Source organism: Dermacentor variabilis, chromosome 2 (genome assembly GCF_050947875.1).
Source record: "Dermacentor variabilis isolate Ectoservices chromosome 2, ASM5094787v1, whole genome shotgun sequence".
NCBI classification, from domain to species: domain Eukaryota; kingdom Metazoa; phylum Arthropoda; class Arachnida; order Ixodida; family Ixodidae; genus Dermacentor; species Dermacentor variabilis.
In genome coordinates, this window is record NC_134569.1 from 109,549,759 (window position 1) to 109,570,235 (window position 20,477).

The following is a 20,477-nucleotide window of genomic DNA, read 5'->3' on the forward strand; positions in this document are numbered from 1 at the left end:
GCCGGCGTCGCACGGAAACTGTACATGTGGTCAGACTGAAGCCATATTATGACAGGCAGTGAATATTCGACCAAACGTCTATTCTGTGCCATATACCACTTTAGTATGGACAACAGCTTGTGAACAATTTAGTCGCTGTACGCATCGGGACGATGCGTTTTGGAGGGGGGATAATGACACAAGGCAGAAACATTTAAACAACGCGCGCAGGTTCGTGCGCCCCCCTCAACACGACAACGGCGCATGGAAAGAAAAGACGACGAAATGATGGCACGTGTTTTCGCCGCACGCACTTGCATCGTAGATGGCCGTTGTCAGCGTCTGCAAGAAGAAGAGGTGAAGCGACGCTCGAGATAGAAGAAGAAGGCATTCTTGATCTCCTTTTTCAGAACGCGGCAGTCCTTTTTATTTACCCCCAGGGCACAAGTTAGCCCACAATAAATAGTTGTGTCTGGACTCCCTTAATTGTTCGTTACAATATAAACGAATTGGATTGGATTGGATTAGAGACAACTTTATTTATGCCTGCAGTTGGGCGCTCGCGCGCCCCGACGAGGGCCTACGTCATCCTCGAAGTTGCCGTTACTCGGCGCGGGTCTCCCCTCGCCGTCGCCGGCTCGCTGGGTCCGTGCCTTTCGAGCGCCTCGAGGACCTGCTGGACGGCCCAGAGCTGATCGCCAATGTATTCCGATTTCTAGCATCTTTTACAAATTTTAAGTGCCCATCTGGATATGCAGTGCTATATTACGGTATGTCAGTGTCTACTTGTGAAACATATGTTGTGTTTTTTTTTCGACCTTACGAAAAAAAAATGGCAGTGGCTTAGCTCGGCTATGCCAGGATATACGTAGCGAAAGCTAAGGCATAGCATTGTTAACCTTGGTTAATCTCGATTGCAAGTCCAGGTTAGTCTGGTTGTCTAGCTATGTTGCGGCGTTTAGCATGCCGTTCGGCGCGATGTTCGTCTGTATCCGGGGCGATTCGCTTCCTCTTCATGTCGTTCCGATGTCGATTATTTCCAGGCCTCCTGCTTATCAGAATTGTCGGCGTCCATACTGTTGCCTCGGTGATAGGCATGCAATGGGGTTACACAGTTACAACACGAGTTACACAGTTACAACTACTTTATTTCCAGGAGACATATATTTATACATACGTACAGCACATGCGCATAGAGGCAAGAATGAAAAGCATACACCAAGGTTTGATCAAAAGCGATGTCCGAGGAAGCTATTTTATTACTGCGCAGCACACTAGATGGCTCACTTGCACATGAACCACCTCCTTTTTTTGGGATAAAATATGCCTCAGTAAACTCACGCGCAACTGTATCGCAACTTCCCTTGTGAGTTCGAGTCGCTTATAGCACAGATTCCAACGTTCCAATGGCTTACAACGACTGGGGAGGTGCAACCCATCCCGTTCCTTATGGTGACAGCGCGTGCTCTCGTAAGCGATCATTTATGCATCGACCAATCTGGTCAATGCTCAGGGAGGACAGCAAGAAATACAAGCGTCCGATCGTGCGGTCGGAGCAAAGCCACTGAATATTCGAAAAGCAGCGAACGGCTTTCATCTCGCCGCCGAGCTATGCGATTGAAAGACAACTTCAGCGCGCCCCATGGTTTGGCCCAGGAGCAGCTTGTAGACGACACGCGCCTCGTTCGCATCGTTCTCCGCCCACAACCGGCGCGCACGTTTGCGCACCGACGTGCCCTTTATTATGATATGGCTTTTACATGACAACTGTACCTTCGCAGTCACGTGGTGTTTCCCCGTTCATCCACGCAAAGGCAAACCAGTGAGCGGCTTTAAAGGAGACGGCGAACCGCCGGATCTGCCGCCTAATGTCGCGCAGCTCGTAGAGCTCCCGCAAATAATCCGTTTTTCTCTTGGCACAAACCATGCGATGCACGCTGCTGGCAGTTGTGGCTATATTTTGAAGGTGCAGGCGCTTTTAGGTCTGAGTGAAATCCCTCCAAGAGCGTCGATCAAGGGGCTTTTAGGCGCACGTACTCGACTAGCACACGAGAGTCCCTGCTGTGTATGGTCTGCTCTGGTCTGAGCAGCGAAGGTCAAGCGTAACGTTACCTAATAGTTTACAGGCGCTGACTAACGCCGACTCGTTCTTGTCGGTCACATCTCGTGCAGCATCGAGGTGCGACACCTGCAACGTCGCCACTGGCGACGCTCATCACACCAACGTCCTTGTACGCTGGCAGCAGCCAGGGTGCTGTTTCCTCTTCCAAACGGAGGGTTGCCTAGCGTGCTGCGTCCCTCCAACATGTCACATCCGCGTACAGTTAGAACACCATCCGAAAAGTCCAAGCGCAACGCTAAGCCTTGCTACCGCCATGAAGGCTTCAGCCTTCGGGCGAAACTGCCAAATTTCATTTTTTTTTTACTCGGCGCACGTCTGCGCCGTCGCCGTTGCGCTTTCACAGTATACGACGCCCGCGCGGCCCGCGCGTTCAAGTACAGAAGGCGTGCAGAGAATCGCAGTGCGTATTTTGTTGCTGCAAAGGCGACGAAGCGAACGGTACACACCATCACGCTCCACTAATCTACTCCGCGCCGGAGCCAGGAAAACGTTTTCCTGACTTTCGCTGCTCGCATGAGCGCTGTTCGAGCACACATAAGCTTTCCTGCTGAGCAGTTGTGTGCGAATCACAATGTGGTGCATACACTGGCCTGAGCGGAGCGGTCGTTTGCATAATTCTTTCTTTGTACGCTGACGAATGCCGATGGTTTTCCTTCGGTTTCATCTCGTACGCCGTCGAGACGCGACGCGTGCAACTTCGTCGGTGGTGGAGGCAGCGTTGATTGCCTTAACAAGCCAATGGTAATTACATTAACATTGATTTATTGCAGTTGAAAGTCGTTCGGACGCCTTAAAGCAAGTCTGAATTAATCTTGCTATAGCTGTCAAACTGGTATATCTTTTTTTATACCGCCTGCTGCGGTATAAATCTAAGCCCATCATTGCACGTAATCCCAGAGGACCAGCGAGGATGCCGTAGCGTTGATGGTGGAAGCGCGGATAACTGTGAAGAGCTTGGGACGAGCTTATTGTCGTTAAAGAGATGCGCACGAAAAAATAGAAACGGGGACGCGGGTCGGCCCCTGTCGTACTGACTGTTTCCTTCGTGGCTGTGCTTTCGTATGCGTCCTTTTTAGATGTAACCATGTCTGACAAGCTCCTCACAGTTCTCCGCACTTTCGCCATAACTCGACGCCTGTGCTAACAGCGCTGCTGTCGATCGGTATAAATTGGACGTTGGCCTGTCATTACGCTTTGGAAATTACAGCGAAATACAGTTCCCGCTCCTAGCGAATATCGATCGTGGAAGAGTGAAGCTGTAATAACCGAAATGATCACTTAGCGGAGCGACAAAACGTCACTCAATAAACCCGGACCAGGTTCTGTTTCGGTAGTGCGCGGTTGCTTCCTGCCTCATTTATTTTCCAATTAAGCCCATGGTCTTCGATCCTCAGCGCTCGTGGAGTATAGTTGACCAAGGCGGCGTAGCAATTTGTGTAAAATTTCAGGAAAGCAGTTCCCTTTCGAAACTGAAGCTGGCGATGTTTAAGAGCTAGCTTTAGCTCGGGGGCTTCTATATCTAAATACATGGAAAAGGAGAAATGGTCTTTTTTTCGGCAACCACAGTACCAAATTTGACGAGGTTTGTTGCATTTGAAAGGAAAAGTTAGAATCCAGCCACTGTTGGTTGCGAAATTTTTATTTATGTCGTCAATTTCCCCGAATAAATATAAACAAGAATTATTAGTTCTCAGAATACGAAACTATCATGATTACAACTCTGTAACTCAGCAAATAAAAGCGATATCACAGTTCTGTAAGTTGCACCAAATAGTAGATTTGAAGCGGACGAAATTGATGCATTACACATGGGTCTCAAAAACACGAGTAATATGTGCGGAGAGCTTTTGCAAACCTCTTGTAAACTATGTAACAAATTCACCTAAGATATAAATGGACATATGAAGTCTATCCGATTTGGCTGATCTAGTGGACGCAGGCAATATGTCTTCTTGGTGCTGAGCTACGAATGTGTACACTTCGTGCTTCTGTACTTTTTTTTCAAACTTACGTATGTTTGAATATAGCTTTTTAAGAAATAGAGGCCCTGAATGAAAATTCCGCGTCATACAGTCACTAGAATTTGACTTTCTCTTTCAAATGCAATAAGCTTTATTAGAATCGCTTGACGGGTTATTTCAGACAAGTGCATGTTTCTGCGTTTTACACGTATTCGAATAGGCGGCATCGGAGTTGGGCCCGTAGATAAAGCTTCCTCTTAAGGCTGCAAAGGAAGCGTCTATAGCCACCACAGCTGTACTGTTTGAACCGGCCACATGGGCGTGCGAAGGAACAAAATCAATGCCTCGTTACACACACCCGACCGCACAACAGCGGGAAGATTTGCCGTCCAGCGTCGACTCCGGAGACCAGTTTTATCTGGCGAGGAGAGCGAGCCGAGCGGCTACGGCTCATCGGGTACGGGACTGAGGGTTCCGCTTACAACCAGGGCCTCACGAGCGTCCCGGGGCGATTCTGTACCATTAATGTGCCTACCTTTCTTGAACGAGTGTTCTTAATTCGCTGTGGTATTGTAAGTTTTTTTGTCAGTGTTACAATAAGTATTACGCTAAGCTTTATGTAACCGGCTTTCTTTTTGTAACGTGGAAGTGGTCCTCACAACAGAAAGCTAATGCGTAGTTTTCTTATCGATTAACTTTATCGCAAGGAATACTGACGAATTTTTCGCTATTCCAGAGCAATTCGCTCTATGGAGGCACAATAACATCAACTAGAACACGATGGCTCCATGCACAATTCAGGGGCCCTATAGCGTAACACTACTCAAATATGCTTTTATTCCAACCTCCTGACGTCAAATTCACGTAACCGCCGACGCAAGCATCGGGCGGTGACCCGCAGCGTTGCCTGAACAGCCCAATGAGGCGCTGTCCTCGTTTATAGGAGGTCACCTTTGTTTGCTTTCAAAACGAAACATTGCCTGCATTGAGCGGTCTTTCTTATCTAATTGGCTGACAAGAGGCGAGGAGCATGCTCAAGTGGAGAAGGTTTCAATGGGGCCGAGTGAGCGCGCTGAATATAGATAACCGGAGGAAGAGGGAGCTGCCTGCGTCTGCGATTTTAAACTGCGTAAAGTAGTGACCCTCTCTTCCTCCGCCTTCACTCTTCCTCGTTTCTCCTCTCTTTTACGCTCCCTCCTCGACCGTGGCGTCGCCATAGGCCAGCAGTGCGGGAGAATACTGACTCACACTCACTCACCATAATTTTTCCAGGCCCCGCACTCACTCGCATCGCACTCACGCCTTTGAAATGAGTGCGAGTGAGTGTGTGTGAGTGCACTCATGAGTGAGTCGCCCACACCGCTCGAGCGTAGCAGACGACCTTTCACATAGTGAATGCACGCATCGCAAGGCGGTGCGCTTCAGGCGTTCGCGTTACCTTTGTAGCTACTAGTAACTTCGATCATACAGATTCAGTGACGGCAGCTTTCTTTTCCTGTTGTGATAATCATTTTTCTAAATGTATCTGAATGAGCGCTAACGCTGTGCCATGACGACTCCGAATGTATCGCGTGCGCTACAATCAGGTACGCAACATTTGACAAGTGGATGCGCAAGATGCTGTTGCGAATGGTTGTAAATAACACATCTGCGATTGAATGCCAACATGCTAACCTCCAGCAAGCCCTCAGTAGCCTAAATAATCCGCGCCGTCCTTACCATGCGAATTTGCGGGGCGTATCAGCTATGACGTACAAACGACGAGAGAAGGCACGAACGATCACTTCTCTGAAGGTTCGAAAGAGTATTCCGAGCTACAGTGCCGCCAATGTGCGTGCTTGCCAATCTTCTATATGCACGCGCAAAGGCTCAGAGGTGGGCGATGGGGCTATTATGCTTCTTGTTCCCCAAAGTCTACAGAAATACGTGCGGCCGATCATCGAGCCGGTATTCTGCGTATATAGAAAATGAAATCAGTTTTTTTTTTAGTACTCGTTCGCGAAGCGGTAATGCGATAACAGCGCTTCACCCAGGCTCAAACAAGTGCATCATTTTTTTTCAGGTTAGTGACTCATCCCGAATAACATTTCATCGTGCGTTAGCTCGTCCGTTCACGAAGTGACGTACTTGTCGCGAACCGAGTTGCACTAAGGCTCATGCATTGAGGACGATTGCGCTCACTCCGAAATTCCATTTGCGAGGTATGACTTTAGTGAAGCGATGACCGCGCAAGGAAGTGCCGCGCTACGATGCGGCCAAAATTGCGGTAAGTGAAATGCAGTCGTTCAATTGAGGCACCATTTGTTGTCTCATTACGTGTGTCTCAAAGACATATTGGTCGAGCGAGCTAATAGTTGAACGAACGAGTAAGTGAACGACTAAGCGAACGACGACTAAACCAGCCAGTGGACGAGTGGGCGACCGCACGTTTTCTTTGAGAGTGCTCCACCGCCGCATCTTAACCTACACACACTTTAAAGCTGACACGAATTAACGCGTGCGTCTCAAGCACTTACGATGCAGTCGTTCGACGACGAACGATGTCTCGGGAGAGCATGCGCACTTTTCCTCTGTATCGCAAATACACCGGGCAATCGAATGCCAATGACGAACAAGATCAAAGGAGGCAAACAAAGCCATTCGCGCTAAAGAAGGCTAGTTTGTAGCCACAATATGCAGAGAGTTGCTTTCCTAAGATGAGTTTTCACGCTCCAGCCTCAAATTTTGTCGCAAGGAATGCGCTGAATCCTAAAGGTTTCGTAATTCACGTTCTCGCACGCAGCCTCGCGTGCCCGCGAATTCGAGCCTGTTCGCGTACAATATGATTAAGCGCACCAAATACGACCGTACTGCTTATATAAGCAAAGTACACGTCGCGTAGGGCTATACTATGAGAGACTCGCAACTACCTCTATAGTCGTGCGGAGAATGTTGGTCTGAATTTCTCCGTCCCAATTCGATGAACCCAAGTCTTTCTTCCTAGCCCGTAGCACTTACCGGACGGTATCGAGAAGAGCTTCTTGTCTTTGCTGGAACTATTTTGGCATACGAAGGCGCAGCAGGTTATGGGGATAGAAAATACCGTGAAGCGACACGTCGCACTTTCCAGAAAAGTTCAAGGTGTTCGCAAACCAAAACAACACAGAAGAGCAACGGCGACAACATGTGCTCCTCGCCACTCCGTAGAAGCTTCTCAAGCGAAAGTGGCGCTGTAGCGCGACTGTAAACAAACGAAGCCTGCGCGCGGGCCTACGTGATGCCATTACGCCAATGGCGACGCGGCGTCTGCCTCGACCATTGCACGCGAAGAGGAGGCGGCATTCTTCAAAGCGTGGCGCTACATTACGAAGTTTATGGGGCTTTATCTGCGATTGGTTCGCTTTCCCTTCCTTAGCTTGCGGTGTCTTTCTAATATCGCGGCGGCACGCTACGGACAGTTAAAAATGCCGCCAAAACACGTATCCTCAGCAAAGAGGAGTTGGCAGAGCGATGTAGTATACGTGCCGAAAGGGCTCGATAACATTATACGGCCACGCTAAAACTTTTGTTATACGCAAATAAACCCACACTATCTGGCAGGGGCAAGTAGCCAGGGCCTGAGCGTCGCAGCAGCCATCTTGTATTCATTTCGGAACGGGGCAGTCTCAAGCTATTCATAAAAAAATCCAGTTCGGCATATTAATGGATCTTCAACGCATACACCTTACTTTGGCGCAATGAGTTTTCGCGGTTTCGTGACGTTGAGTGAGAGAGAGGTGAAGTGGGTGCAGCCTGAAACCTTTCGACCAATAGCAGAGCTTCAATTGCTAAAAGGTGTCGTATCAGAAATAATTATTTTTCTTTTGCTCGCTCGAATCATGCACAATCGGTGTGGACACGTCATGTCAGATTGGGAGCTATCGCGGTTTTCGTGACGTCGCATGACAGACGGGCAAAGTGGGGGTGTTCGAAAAAAGTTTTGGACAAATCTTGGAAGCGTAATTGTAGAATTGTGATAGAAAAGTTTGGAATATCTTTACGTTAGAGCGCCCCAGGGTGACGAAGTTCTCGGAAGGCTCAGTAAAGTTGCGTACTCAGAGATAACAAACGTGGAGCACAGTATCTAGGGTGTTCAAAATTAAGCTTTATGGTTTTCTTAAATTCAGGTACTAACGATGATAACTGTTAGGAACAGTTATCATATTTGGCTATGCCTCCGCCCTGGTGTGACACTAAACGCCGTGCGCAACAGCCGCGTCACATCAGGGAGGACCTTTGCGCTGATCCTCACTCTCTTGCATGCGTAATCATGCGAAGGACAATTAAAATCTGGAGTCGGATATCTCGTAACATAGACATGTTAGAAAAATTCTTCCAACTGACACTGTGTAGAAAAATTTTTGCCTCAAACTTTTCAATACAAACATACCCAATTATACTGCAGTCAACAAAAAGTTAATTATTAAATTTTAGTTAATTGGGCTGCTGACAGCGATAATTATTTTCTCACTTTGTGTCCCTCTGGCCACATAACTTATTTGCACAGGTGGTCTTCGCGCGCCTCCCAGCACCTAATTTTAAGAAAACCATAAAGCTTAATTTTCAATACCCGGTATGTGGTTGCATAACAAGTCAGCTAACTCCAAAAGCGGTTTTGTGGATTGCGGTCTTGTCGCCAGATATAGGGGTTAGTCAGGCTTAATATGCAGCTATCACCTGACCTTGTCATCACAAATTAGTGTACAGTAAATTGGCGAGAAAGTCAATGTAGGCAAAAACACCGGCAGGGTGGCAAAGTATTACATTTATTGATGAGGTACATATGGAAGCAAGTTTGGTAGAGTATGCTGAAAACAGGCATCTTACAAATCCCGAATAACTTGTTCTGCAAACGAGAAAAGGAGGAGTGGGCTTCTAAAAGTAGGAAGCACGAACGAAACGTCGCATAATTAATCAGAATCTCAAAGCATTAGAGAAAGCAATGTGGCCACAAGTCAGCTAGTCCCAGTGTTAACCTTAATTTATCTCAAAATTTTTACAAACTCAGAACAACGTTATGCATACCATATCGACGGTATGTGAATTTGTTTTGCATAATGTGACGACTATACGGCTGGTGCAATAAACAGTTTCGACAAAATCCAACGAGAAGAAACGAAATCGTGCTCGTATGCAAGTTTACTCTGTTTGAGTACTACTTGCTTTCTTTTTCAGAGGATCTCTCGTGCACACTAATAAAGTAGCCTATACCTCAGCAGCAAAACGTCTGTTATAGTGTCTGTCAGACACAGGGCCACCGGCACCACATCAAAGCGACAGTGTCTCTTATATAGGGTGTCCCAGGTTGTAAACCAAGCTGTAAAAAGAAGAAAAAAACATTTAAAAGACACGTCGCAAGAATATGATTTCCGGACCCACGGTGTTCAATCGCCAGACCTCTGACGACCGAATACCATGATTCTTATAATCGTGTGTCCCACCGTGAATTTCTCGTCTTATTATTACTTTTTTAACAGCTTGGCTAACGTTAGCTGGGACACACGCATAGCACCTACTCATCTTTGAAAAAAAAAATAAAAGAAGAGTGATGATTTACGTCTTGCGTCACTGTGACCATGTAATCATATTTCCCCGAAGGCGCTGCTTCAAACAGAAACCGAAGAGTTCTGCGCACGCTATCAGCGGCGTTCGCGCGGCTCCACCTACGACACGAGGGTATACGAAGTCACCTGCATAGTGAGATTTGTCGAGGCGAAGCACAGCAACGGTGACGCAAGAGCCCAGGAGCTGCGTGCTTTCGCACCTCGTTGCGTGCCCTAACTGTGTGCCTGGCACTGTGGTCCGGTTTTCGTTTTCACGCGTATGCGTGCGGGATTACGCCAAGTGTATTTTGGCGTTTCCCTTCGTTACCTCACAGCGCATCCGCGGCGCAAAACGCGAAGGGTTCGTCAAAGACATATTGGTTTCTTGCGTAGGCTTAACACAACAGCATGAGTGTAGGCGTTACCGCTGAGATGAGTGCGTGTATCGTATTCCGCTGCCGTCACTCACTCGAAAATTCATCTTCACCATCTTGTTGTTCAAGTTCTATTTCACTTTTCTTTTTCCTCGAAGGAACGAACAGCGGCTGGATTAGAGATAAGAGGGGGGGGGGGGGTTATTTGCGGAGATTTGTTTCTCAAGTAGATTGGCAACAGCGCAGAGGTAATGGCAACAGTCTATTAAAAAAAGGTATAAGAAGCCAATGAATATAGAACGTTGGCTGACTACGATAAATTGGTGTTTTCAGAGCACGACTTAATACAGATATATTTTCGTGCAACCGCTGCTCGTCTTCCGTACCTCACTGAACTGCCATCGCATCACGTGGTATGTTGACCAGATTCGAGCACTGAACACCGATGAACGAAACGCTGTTGCGACACCTCTGTCACACGGCACGTGTGATGTCATGCAAAGTAAGAGACATTCATGCCGAACGACATTGCGGTTTTGCGTTCCCTGTCTACACGAGTTTACAGAATGGCATTAGGAATTGATGGCGATGTTCATAGGCACCTTGCGCACGCAGGCACTCGGCAATCGACATGTATACTTTCAGTTTGCGCATCGCCCTGCGCGAATCGGCGAGGTGATTTTTCCACACTTTCAGCAGCGCGCGCGCCTCGTCGTCGGTCCCCCCAGTGCGCTTTTCACTTCTCATTCTCCGCTAGCGAAGCTGCAGAGCGGGCTTCCGGGGTTGGTGGATAGGCTTTAGCGCGGCACCACTTTGAAAACAATAGGTAGAAATAGAAAAAAAAAAGAAACAGACGAGCGTTTGTAAACATGGCCGACAAGAGGTGCTAGCGTCCAGTCGAGACTGGGAACAAGAATATAGTTGCACAAACTACTTCAACTATAGTGCTGTACGTCATAAAATTAATAAAAAGTTCATAACATTAATTATGACAATCTCTACTTTGATTACATTTCATTTTACCTTTCCGATATTGTATTTTTTTTGTGAAGCCCCTGTCGCCGAGATTACACAAGTCACACTTGAATTCACTCAATGGGCGAATGCCATTAGCTGTGTACGTCATTCACTATGGCCGCGTAGAAGCAACATAAATGGCATTAAGACGTAATCTCATTCGCTGAGAATTACATGACACGTGCTGTGTAACAAAGGTATAAGGAGCAGGATAGTTTCACTATAGTCAAAGGAGGTACTCGCGAAGACGTGCGCGACTTTCAGCAGCGGCGCATCTTGGGCCGCGTGCAGGCTTTGTGACGAATCTACCGTGTGTGGACATAGATGATTGAATTCTCAAGTGTACGCCTTCATCAAGACAGTTGCGGTTAATGGAAACAACAATGTTACGGTATATAGGGCTTGATTGGATACGTTCATAGGCAGGTGGATTTTATGGGCATCATGTTTGAAACGGGGGTCTTGCTGTGGCCACCAACCACATTAATTTTGCTTTTGTGTTGCACATATTGTCAGCTTTTAAGAGCCGCGATTAGTGTTAACAAACCACTGGATCCTTTATTTTCATATATATATATATATATATATATATATATATATATATATATATATATATATATATATATAGTAGTTTGTTGCCCTAAAATGTAAGGTGAACCTGCGTGTTCCCCATCTTTTGCACTGCTTCACCGAAGGTTCAGCTACGAATTCCCAGCTACACTTAAAATGTTCAAGGCCTCGGACAGGGCAAATGTATATCCTCATTCAACTCGGGCTGAATACGCTCACATGTAGCCAAAACAAGCTCTGTGGTTTCAGTGATATTTCACAGGGCACACGTAAGTGCTTTCCATGGACCGTCATATTTACAGCTTTGACTATGCGTTGTCAGGCACCTTGATCTGGCTGCTTCGAACCATAGTGCTTTGTCTTTTGGCTTATCATACGACTAAAGTGGTATCCACGCAATGCAACACCTCCTACCTAGAGAGGCGCAATCCTTAGTTCCTTTTGAGAGCGTCAGCGTGATCAGCTACGTAAGACCACCACCAGCATTCCTCTGTGCAGGTAAAACACGCTCATTTAACGCCATGTTAGAATTTAAATCATGCGAAGCATGTATGAGTTACCGATGCAGCAGCAGTTGCGGATGACATGGGCACATGTTCGTCGTCTGTGTAGCTGTTAGCTCTCTGTGTGACGACGACGAAGGCGATGTACGACGCTTGTCGAGAGAACAGTGTTCATGAGCGCGGTGCACCCACAGAGACGCACTCGCGCGCTCATTATGAGCAACAACGGGAGAGCGTGTGACAAAGAAGTCGCGCGTTGTAACTCGTACTGAGCGCGATAGGACAACATATGCATCAATTTATTTAAGAATTCTATGCACCTCGTGTCGCAGTGACGCATACTCATTCTGGAGAAGTGGCCAGGAGTGGGCCCATGTTCGATGGCACACGTCCAGAGACACATACCCAATTGCACACCCTCAGTGGCCGAGGTTGGTGTCCATTCGGGCACCTAACCAAGTGGCGGCACATACCTATTTTCGCTCACCGAGGGGCCCAGGTTGCGTATTTGGGAACACGTGCAATGGCACATATCCGGCTGCACATAGCGAGTGCTCCAAGTTTATTCGGGCACATACCCCGATGGCAGATACCTAGTTGCGTATGCCTAGGGATCGAAGCGGTCCTAGGTATGCGCGTATCATTCAGACGCATATCCAGTAGCACATGCCTATAGTGGCAGTTATCCCCATTGCTACATACCGAGCTTTGCATACCCAGTGGACCAAGTTTCATATTTGACGAGAAACTCTACTTACGTGCAAGAAACTACGGGTCTGTAGGCAAAGAAAGCCTCGCTTTATAATCAGCAGCACCACAGAACGATATTGTTGTTTCTCTCCGTAGAAACAACTTTGGCGGCTTAGGTTAAGTTACTGCGCCATCTAAATAAATTTGTTCTCTGAATAACACGGTGGGCCTACCTGTTACAGACAGCCCTGCACTATAGCTTTCCACTAAGATGGCGTCAGCTCATGTTTTGGAGGGCCATAGAGAAGGCAAGTAGAGTGCATGATTTTCCGGCGCAAGCGATCAGCGCGACGGACGTGCCTGGGCCCCAAATGTGGTATCACCATCCTTTCTCTAAGAATACTTGGTCGACACACTACACACATAGCGCGGTTAGTGTGGTACGGTAGGCGGGCACTCTGCAGCAGGGATAAAGAGAACAAAAGAGAATTGTTATGCGTGGTGGTTGATGAGGTTGTGATGAGTGGACGCTGCCCGCAGTAACACAGCACCGCCTTTTTCTCAAAGTCCCTAGTGCAGTATAGTTCAATGCAGTGCCATGGGAGAAACCCAGCACGGCCTTTATAGCCTTCCCTTTTGTAAAGTAAGACGACAGGTCAAAATATTCCGTTCGGGCTTGTCTTTCCTAACCACTTCAGAAAGACGTGTCTGGTCCTCACTTCTAAGGGCTATAGGAAGGGCAGTAGCAAAGTGCCGTCGTTACTCAACTCTAACGGTTTAGGTCGTAACGCACGCACGATTTTCACAAGCAGTACTGAAAAATCCCAGGACACCTAGCACTTCTTAAAAGTTAATGAGAGAATCAATGTACAATTGAACGCCACTGAGCTGTCCTACGATTCACGAACTCCTCGTGGGTAAGCGAGAACGTTGAGACGCCTGGCGCGTTTTGATTTGGCCTTACCGAGGCGCAGTTAGAACGCAGGCAAAAGATTTCGAGGACAAGGAACGCGCGGGTAACCAATACGACCTAGGCTTCCAAGAGCGAGAGTGACGTGGCGTTGCGGCCATGCCCTCTCCCCTCAAGAAACACCTGGCGCGCTAACGCAAAGCAGGTTTTGCCCTTGCGTTTCGCCCACTCTACTCCGTCGAGGCGAGTTCGTGACGTAGCGTCGCAGCAAATTAGAATTTACATGCCGTTTCACTGCTACAGACTACAGATGCCGGTTTTTCGCTCAAAGCGCCATTTGACGCTTTAGCATCAATACGTAATGCCGTCGATCGAGACGCACCCCCCCAATTTTCATAGTTTAAGAAATAATAATAGCGTAATGCCCCTTATATTCCGCTTCGCGTTTTCTTTATCACAAGAGAGAGGGAGGGTAATAGTGATTTGTTTTCATCCCCTAGCCTCCCTTCCCCGGTGTCGGGTAGCAAACTGGACGTGCATCTGGTTGACCCCACAAGCGTTCCTTCAATTTCTCTCTTTCTCTCTCTCTCTCTCTCTCTCTGTGTAGAGCATCTCACCTACGCTGCCGTCTATGGCATTTCAGATACAGCATTTCTTAAATGTCTCGCAGACAATAGCAACCCAAGGAACTTGCGGAGCAGGCAGAAACATATACCACAGCTCATACGACTGCAGCTCCTTTTCTGGACGCTGTCAAATCCTTATACGCTCTCCAATTCCAGCAGGTTGACGTCTCGAGCCAGTCACAGAAGACACGGCTGCATTTGAGCCAATCAGAGATGACTAGATGCCGCTTTCGACAACGCGGCGGAATTTGACTGTGGCCGGAATACCATACCCGCACTGACGTGTCAATTATATTACAGAAAATATCTACATCGATTGGACGAGAGCTTGTCAATATTGCAGTTTTGGATGCGTACTCCTATTTACGATGTATATTATTTTTTTAGTATTTGTCCCGGTAAGAATATGCTCGTTAGACGAAATGACCAAATAATTTGCTTGAGAAAAAAGAAAAGAGGTCAGCCTACGGTAAAAATCCGTTAGCCTAGCCTGCTACTATGCTCAAAGTAAAGGGAAGGGCAGAAAAAAAAACGTATGACGAGTTATAATGAAGATAGTAATGTGTTCGTCATAATCGACAGTAAGTGCTCGTTAGAATTGAGTAAATACTATGCACGATAGGGAATTTTAGGCACTATGTAAACGTTCGCACTGCGGACTGCCGACGTGGCTGGTATCAGGCGCACGCAGAACTAGCTGAATACGACGCCAAGGAGGAATTTGCTATGCAGCAAGCTCGGTTGGTGTCGCGTGAGGTCACAAGTATTATCTGAAAGCTCTCATCAGGGCCGGTTTGTTCCCCAGCACGAATACGTACAGGGGTGCGATTTTGTAGAAATTGTATTACTTTTTTGTGCCTTTTGCCGCCATCACTCCGCTGCATTCGGTCGAAAATGACAGGGCCACGCCCATTTGGTCTGTCAGTCACGCGACGTCAGGAACCTGCAAGAAATCTGAAAAGTCACAATGACGTTGACGCACTCATTATGCAGAGCATAAGTCATAAATTTTTGACACGGCCAGAGGCAGGGTCGTTTGAAAAGGAATAAAAAATGGCTGCCCCTCTTATATGCGGTGGCTCTTCGCCGTCGCCGACGTGGACACGGAGAGCCAGACGAATGCCAGAAGGTATTTTCGACTCCCGTAGGAAACGGCGCGGTTGTTGCGCGAGGAACTGCCGGGAACTGCGAGGAACCGCGTTGCCCTTCTTCGCCATCGGAAGCTTCCAAGCGTCCGCAGGGAGCCAGGGGACGATCCGTGTGTTGTAGTCGCCCCTGAGCGAGTGCGTGCGACGCGTGGCAGAGGCTGTCGTAAACGCAGGGGCCCGCAACAAGTGGGTCCGTTTTACGTAGACGGCCGAGGAAAAGGTAGCCGTGAAGGAGGGTTTCCTTCGGCGCGGTGCTATTCGCCGACGTCGTCGGATCCGTAGACGGCAGCCCTATAGCCATTCTCGCACCCAAGGCTGAGCGGAAGGCTGCATCTATCTGCCGCAAGGGTTACTACGCTCTAAACTGCATGTTCGTAAGTACACCTCACTTTTTCTTGGGCCGATTCTTTTTCACAGTTACGTTGCTTTTGTCAACGGGGACTTTCTCTGTTCACATTTTTCCTCAGGTCTGCGACGCGGACATGAAGATCCTGGCCGTGGATCCTATTCGATCGGGGTCGGACCACGACTGGTTCGTCGGGCAGACGACATGACTGCGCCGGCGGTTCCAAGCGGGGCGCATCGCGAATCCCGGGAAATACCTCCTCGGTGAGACGAAACATTTTTTTGATGCAGTCACGCATCAGAAGCGAATAGGACGCCACGTACGCCCCAACACAAACTTTTGCCTAAATTACAAGCACACGAGTTAATGCCAGGAGTAGAAAAGACGAAAACATTTACTGCTATCATTGACAATGTTCAAAGATTTAAGTTACAAGCATGCTATCAAGTGCCTGCCAGGAGCAGACGAAAACAACACCTATCAGTGCTGCTACTGTACCCAGTGCCTGCCAAAAGCAGAAGAAATGAACACACGTTGGTGATACTACTGTGTCATTGATAGCACCAACAAGTGTTGATTTCATTTGCTTCTGGCAGGCACCGAGTAGTGCGCTTGTAAATTGCTTAACAGTTTGTGTCGGTGCAGACATGCCAAACTCACGCTTTTACTTGGTACTCACAACCTCTGAACTCTACCTTTGTTGAATGATGCTGCAACTTTCCTCAGTTGCCAACTTGCCTCTCGTCAGAGGAGTACTTAATGCACTATTTCCGTCTTCGTGCAGGTGACAGTGGCTACCACTTGGAGCCGTGGCTCATGACCTCAGTTCCCGGCCGTCCTCCAATGCAGACAGCCGAGGGGAAGTACAACACAGCACATGCCGACATGCGTTCCGTGGTGGAGAGGTGCATCGGGCTCTTAAAGAGCGGTTTCCGCTGTCTGCAGCGGTGCCACACCCTCCTCTACGAGCCGCAACGTGCAGCCAACATTGGCGCGGCATGTGCTGTATTGCACAACATTCGCCTTTCTGAGGGCGACGTAGAATCAGACGATGACAGTGATGACGACAGAAGCAGCAGCAGTAGTAGTGAGCTCGCGAGTAACGATGACCCCATTCCGCACGTTCTGCCGCAAAACACGGGGTCCAGAATGCTTTTGAGCGGTCGGGCTGTCTGAGACTGTGATATTAGAATGCTTGGCATAACCCGTGCGCAGCACTTGCGTTATTTGAGGAGTGTGCGGCGGTAGCTGCGACGTCAGCAGCAGCGCCAGCATCGCTAGGTGTATACACACTGTTGTGGTGTCATTAAGACGTGGTGGTCTAATAGATGTCAAATAATTTCATTGTGCATTTAATGCTGTAAAATTGCTTACACATCATTTTCCATACTCCAGTTGTAGTTGATGTCTACGTAATGCAAGGCATTCATGATTTGTGGAGAAATGTAAATGTTGCGTAATGAAGGGTTATGTAGAGCCTACATTTATATTAAGTGAAACAGAATTTTAGTGGTGAGATATAAGATTGAAAGCAAACTAAAATGAAGTGCGTTTTAAAAGTGTCTGCCATGATTTGCTTGCTGCTGCTGCCGTCACCTAGATGCCCTGTATGATGTGCATGCAGCCTGCAGTTTTGTCTTGTAACTTTTATTCTTACTTGTAGCGCTGAGAGTACTCGGGTCCCCTTACGCAATGATGGACATTAGCGCCTGTCTGCTCGCTTTCTACTTGGGCAGAGAAGCTCACAAAAGCCAAAATGCACAGTGCACGTGACAGCTTCCGCTCCATTGAACGTGTTGTTACATGTGCACCTTCTGGGTCCTCCACCATTTTCTCTCGCAGCAGCCGCAAAGTTCCTTCCTAGTGACGAAAATGCCGTCCAACTAGTCATCCGACATGGCAAATGCGGCGGCTCCCGTGAAGTTTGTTCACGCATGAACAGTTGATGGATCCGAACAAGGTGATCTCACTTGTAAATAATGGAACTCAGTAACTGGAACGTTACACAGTAATATTTGTACAGTGCAAGCTAGCCCTGCAAATGTAGTCGTGACATGTCAATAAAACACTAGAGGAAAACTGCAGCTTTCTGTATTATTCCAACCTTCAAGGTACACACCTTTTTTTACAGTAAAACATGTTTGTGTACAGATCATGTGCAAAAGTCTCTACATTGAAGTGCGAAAAGCATCCTGAGTGCTGCGGTAGTAGAGACGTATGCAACATATCACAGACACGTTGAAATAAATATCGCATCACGTTGTGCTTCCATCTAAAAAAGTTCACAGATAACTACGTTATAAAATATCACAGGTGACGACACGCGTTGTCTAAGAAAACTGTTGTGCACGGCACAAGTACACAGAAATAGCAACCGGTTTAAACCGCACCAGAAAGAAAAATGTACACTTCCATAAGTCATCACGCGCCAACACAACGATATTTATCACAGAAAGATGTATGGGCACGTCCCTGCGTGTGAAAAGAACATGCTGTCGTGGAGTTCCATCGAGATAAAAAGAGCCAGAACATCATACTTTGATATTCACTAAGAGAAAGTGCTGCATAAATATTGCACACAAACTGTACCACAAGGGCTAAACATACAATAGATCACAACCTGTGAAAGATTACTGAATGAAAACAAAACATGTGGCAACGAAAGAGTTGCAGAAGAAAAGAAAAATAGGTATTCAAGCCCTGTAGTGTATGCCACTACAAGAAATATTAAAATGCAGAAAACAAACAAAAATACACATTGCAAATGAAATGAAGGAACATAGGCAAGGAATTTTCATGACTTTCTTTTTCTGTGTATGTTCATAGGTTGTTTTCGATGTTATATTAAGGTCCGCATTCCCTCGCCAGTCAACAAGTCATTTTCGCCATTCGATGAGACATGCTTAAATTGTAGAACAATCGGGGTTTGGCCTCGTGCTCAAATTGGCATGACAACAATCAGGCGTCTGATTTTCAGTGCCACAGTTAGAATGCCCGCACCACCACGCTTACTGGCACTTGTGCAGGTGAGCCTGATGGCGTGAATACTCTTATTGCTGGAGTATAACTTCAAGCAGGAAGTCATGCTGCATCTGTTAAGCTGTGTGAGGTAGCATTAAAGGGTGACATCAGCAATTATTTGTTACAAACCAGCCATAGTCGGACTTCATATTTCATTACTGCATCAGCAATTTTTTTAAGTGAATAAAAAAACTAGGATGTCTAATTCTTTGCCTATGCTCCTTTACTTCTCATGAGGGGGCTGACAGGGGCGTCGGGCCTGGCCAGCGCCGTAGGCAAGTGCAGCCAGCAGCTGCTGAAGCAGGACTTCTCGCAAACCCTGCACTGCTTGTACCACCTGCTCCCTTAGTTGCCACAGGCTCTCCATCTGCGCCTCATGGTGCTGTTTGCAAAAAAGATGTGCAATGAGTTTAATTACAGAAGCTCAGTAATAAGGCCTTAGTATGTTGTATTCGTCCGCATTTGCCGGTTATTGTCGTTCTGTATTGAAAAGTGAAAATGTATTTCTAATCCATTGATATTGTTCCGGCCCCTTTCATTAAGATGTCTTACATGGCTATACTTGCTTTCTTGAGCTTGACGCGAGTCCTTCCTTTTAGCCACATGAGTAGACATCACCCGTTATGATATCTGCAAGAAATGCAAGAAATCTGCAAGAAATGATCATCACCGCACTGCATGTCCACTTTATGCTTGTTTCTGGTCGATAAAATTAATACAGAAGGCATACGCAGTTCACTTCCATGCGCAAGAAAAGGCATCTGTGCCCTTACACATACCTGTAGGTGCTGCTCGAGCAACTGCTGGCGAAGCTTGCCTCATCTCGAGCCTTCACCTCAGTCGGCTGCCCCTGTAGGACATACTCGGCAGTCACCCTGCAGACGTCGTCTTCTAGCTCCTGTTGCTTTGGCTGTCTGCGGCCCACCTGCGGAGCTGGAAGTCCTAAGTGCGGCTGCGGCTGATGAGGGGGCACCTGAGCATGTGGTGGGTCTTCATGCAAGACAAAAGCAAAGATTGCTCACTTCCTGTTATCCGAACCCCAAAGCTTTATTATCTTAACCAGCTACATTTAAACATCATTGTAGCTGCATAGCTACAACAATAATACACAAAACAGCCGCGTGATTAGAGCAAGAAGATGCCATAGAAAGTTGCTGGTAAAGGTAACCTCTAAGAAGCGCGAAGAATCTCTACCATAACATAATATCTTACGGCCAGTATCGTTGACTCATGCTGAACGAAACTGGCGCCTACATGATGTCATTTGTAGGCTTGCATTTCGGCTACATGAATAAAAGCAGTAATGCATTCTGGACACTAAGGCGACAACAGGCACATTAGAGTATACTTCATAACAAGATCATACAGGAACTACAAACAAAACATTTTACAACCTTGCGTCGCAATCTACTATGCAGATAATTTGTGAGGTCACAGGCCACACAAACAATACTTTTTAAATCCAACTGTACACACCTCGCTATCGGCGTCAAACTGGGGGAAAAAGGAACACCACCTGTCCTCATGAGGACGTCGAGGACGTAGCCGTCAACGCCGCCTACTTTCCCGCCTGGTGTAGCCCTGCAAACACGACGACGACGACGACGACGACGACAACAACACTACCACCCCCAACAACAACAATAACA